This window comes from Physeter macrocephalus, chromosome 1 (assembly GCF_002837175.3).
Source record: "Physeter macrocephalus isolate SW-GA chromosome 1, ASM283717v5, whole genome shotgun sequence".
NCBI classification, from domain to species: domain Eukaryota; kingdom Metazoa; phylum Chordata; class Mammalia; order Artiodactyla; family Physeteridae; genus Physeter; species Physeter macrocephalus.
Window position 1 is genome coordinate 72,091,001 of NC_041214.2, and position 4,000 is coordinate 72,095,000.

Consider the following 4,000-nt stretch of genomic DNA (forward strand, 5'->3'; position numbering starts at 1 on the left):
AGCCCCCACCCACTGCAACTAGAGAAACCCCATGTGCAGCAACGAAGACCCAACGCAGCCATAAATAAATAAATAAATAAATTTATTATTTAAAACAAAATTCTATGCCTAGCACAAAGTGAGCACTCAGTAAGTGTTTGTAAAATTGAGTTGAACTAAGTTGTCTTTCATAAAACTTGTTTTCTTTTTATGCCAAAAAAGGAAAGAAAATGGGAGTTAGAGCTAGAAAAAGAAATAAGAAAAAGAAGAGAAAGGAGGTGTGTATTCAAAATGCATTAATAGTAGGGGCTCGGTTAGTATTTTCTGAATAAAGTAATAAGAGACTATGAAATGAGCACTACTACGTATCAGGCATTATGTGAAGCACTTAAAATACAGCAATGATTAAGACAAAGTCCCTGCCCCAAAAAAGATTACAGAGGGAACACACAGATTAATGAATAAAAGGAATAGATATCACTGAGTTAAACAGCGGTAGGGAAGAGACAAGGACACCCAAGGATAGTCACCGGTTGAGGTCAATGCTCTTTAACCAACTTACAAGTGCTAAACAGTCACAACCAAAACTGGCCTATACTCTGAAGTTTGGGGAACTTCCCTGGTGCCTTGATAGCACATGTTTCCTACTTGGATACTAAATATTTCCAGTTCTATGAGGTCAACTCGACACATCAGAAAATACTACAGGGAAACAACCGCCACTCGGGTCGTCGCGCCGAGGCCGTCCTGCCCCGGTCTCTACGCCCGGCCCGACTGGCCGCACGGCGCAGAGGCCCGGAGGGGCGGGAGGGTCCGGGCGGTGCAGTCGCTGTGTCCCGGCGGCGTGGCGTGGAGCACCCGCCGGGGCCGCGGGAACAAGCGCCCCACGGAACTGCTACTCCCAGAGGAGCCCGGGCCCCTATCTCGCCCCGCCGCGCTCTCAGGCGCCGAGCACTACAACTCCCGGCATGCCGTGAAATTGACGGCCGCGCCTCCAGGGTGGAGTCCGGCCCTCCCGGCCGCCCCGCTCTCCCGCCCCATCCCCGCCGCTCTCCCAGCCGCGCGAGGAGCGGGGACGCGAGCCGTGGAGGAGACACCGCCCCCGCTGCTGGGCAGCCGCAACCGGAGAAGCTGACCTTGGGGGTCACCCACATCCTAGAATCATTCCAAGGTGTGACAGAGGTGACCATCATAGAAAAGACGCCTGCTGAATGTCACATGATTTCTTCATGGGAACAAAAAGTAACTGTGCGCTGCCCGAGGATGTGAAGAACTTTTACCTGATGACCAACGGCTTCCACATGACATGGAATGTGAAGCTGGATGCACACACCATTCCATTGGGCAGCATGGCAATTAACAGCATCTCAAAACTGACTCAACTCAACCAGTCTTCCATGTACTCTCTTCCGAACGCACCAACTCTAACGCAGACCTGGAGGATGATACACAAGAAGCTAGTGAGAAGCAGCCAGAGAACCCTCACTTTGATTCTCGCAGTGCAATATTTGAACTGGATCCTTGCAACCTGAATGGGAAGGTTTGCCTTGCCTACAAAAGAGGGAAACCAGCATTAGCACAAGACACTGAGATCTGGTTCCTGGACAGAGCGTTATACTGGCATTTTCTCACAGATACCTTTACTGCCTATTATCGCCTGCTTATCACCCACCTGGGCCTGCCCCAGTGGAAGTACGCCTTCACCAGCGATGGCATTAGCCCACAGGCCAAGCAATGGTTCAACATGTATAAACCCATCACCTACAACACAAACCTACTCACGGAAGAGACCGACTCCTTTGTGAACAAGCTGGATCCCAGCAAAGTGTTCAAGAGCAAGAACAAGACATTAATCCCAAAAAGAAAGGGCCTGTTCAGCCTGCAGGTGGCCAGAAAGGGCCCACGGGTCCTCCTTCCACCTCTAAATCCTCCTCTGGCTCTGGAAACCCTGTCCAAAAATGAGCACCCCACCTCCAGCTCCCCGGCAGCCCCACAGCGATGATTTCCAAGCACAGATGCCCCAGGCCTGGCCCAAGCCTCAGATTCTGTGTATGGAACCATAGTCCTCTCCCCATCCGAGTGACAAAATCCTAGGCCTTTTACTGCCATTGGCTTGAGCCAGGAGTTGGAAGGGCATACTCAGCTCTCCCCAAGAATCCTTCTCTCATACCCCTTACAGCAGGTTGTGCCACCTACTAATTCTGGAAGCTGTGGAGAATGTAAGGTGTTGTGTAAGTGACTGAGTAGATCTATTAAGAGCTTTCTTTTCTTTCTACTCTAACCCCCTACCCCTCAGCAGTAATTAGAGAAGTCCCCCATAGAAACCACTGGTTTTGACCTATGAGGCATTAGAACTATGCTGCTCAACTGGTAGCCACATTTTAAAGCAGCTAAATTTAAGCCATATTAAAAATGCAGTTCCTCAATTATATTAGCCACATTGGGAGTATTCATGTGGCTAGTGGAGTCTGTATTAGCACAGAGATGATGAAACATTTCTATCATCACAGAAAGTTCTATTGGGCAGCACTGCATTAGAATACTTTTGCATTACCCTTCCTCAGATCAGTTAATTTTTGTTAAAGAATAATGATACCTTAATTTGATGGGTTATAATGTTCCATGAAAAACCTTGAATATCCATTTTTATGTTCTTTATATTCTTCACCACAAACAGATCTTGCTTTGCTCATTTTCAGTTTCCTATAAAGTTTCTCATCTTCATCAGTTTCCTATAAAGTTTCTTGTTTCCAGTTTTGTGATGTGATATTTGTACGTTTGCCAAAATTATCTCTCTCACTTTTATTTTTAAAGAAGAGGTGATTCTGCTGTACCACTAAAACCAAAACAAAACAAAACCTGCCAAGCATTGCTTCGCCAGGACCCCTCATGCACAGTTCTGATGAAATCAGTCACTGTTGACAAGAGCTTCCACCTGCTCTGCCTACTCACAACTGCTCAACAATTCATGGGGTAGCAGAAAAGGATAGAGAGGAACCAAGTTGTCAAGGATAATAGCTGAGGTTTAGTCTTCCAGAAGCATTTTTCTGCCAAAACTCATCAAACGGAGAACCAGCAGTGCCAGATAAGAGATTCCAGCATTTGGCTCCTTCCCTGAGTCAGGGTTAGAAGGGGATTGAGAAGTTGTGTCATCTTCCACTGTGGCAGGTGTCCTTCCTCTAGAGATCATGGAGCCCCTGAATTATTTCTTAAGTCCTGGTCCAGTTCTCGATTTCACAAATGAAGCAGCAGAGGAGCCACGAAACAACGGCGCACTTCAAATCTGTGACAATCAGCTGGAATCCCCAAAGGGCTGTAGAGAGAAGAGGGTTCTGATTTGGTTTGAAACCTGCCTCAGGAGGGGCAGAGCACTCATGAGCAGGAATGGCTACCTAATATGTAGGACCAAGTGCAAAATGAAGATGTGGGGCCTTTTGTCCAAAAATCAGGTAAACAATACCATGAAAAGTACTACTATGCAGTAGCAATTCTCATATCAGACAAAATAGACTTTAAAAATAAAGACTACTACAAGAGACAAAGAAGGACACAACATAATGATCAAGGGATCAATCCAAGAAGATATAACAGTTGTAAATATTTATGTACCCAGCATTGGAGCACCTCAAAACATAAGGCAAATGCTAACAGCCATAAAAGGGGAAATCGACAGTAACACAATCATAGTAGGGGACTTTAACACCCCATTTTCACCAATGGACAGATCATCCAAAATGAAAATAAATAAGGAAACACAAGCTTTAAATGATACATTAAACAAGATAGACTTAATTGATATTTGTAGGACATTACATCCAAAAACAACAGAATACACGTTCTTCTCAAGTGCTCATAGAGCATTCTCCAGGATAGATCATATCTTTGGTCACAAATCAAGCCTTGGTAAATTTAAGAAAACTGAAATCATATCAAGTATCTTTTCCGACCACAATGCTATGAGACTAGATATCAATTACAGGAAAAAATCTGTGAAAAATACAAACACATGGAGGCTAAACAA

At 45.4% G+C, this 4,000-nt stretch overlaps 1 pseudogene; it reads left to right on the forward strand.

Moving 5' to 3' along the window:
* The first annotated feature begins 1,087 nt into the window (after positions 1-1,087).
* On the forward strand, positions 1,088-1,941 carry LOC102986998 (tubulin polyglutamylase complex subunit 2-like; annotated as a pseudogene).
* The last annotated feature ends 2,059 nt before the right edge of the window (positions 1,942-4,000 follow it).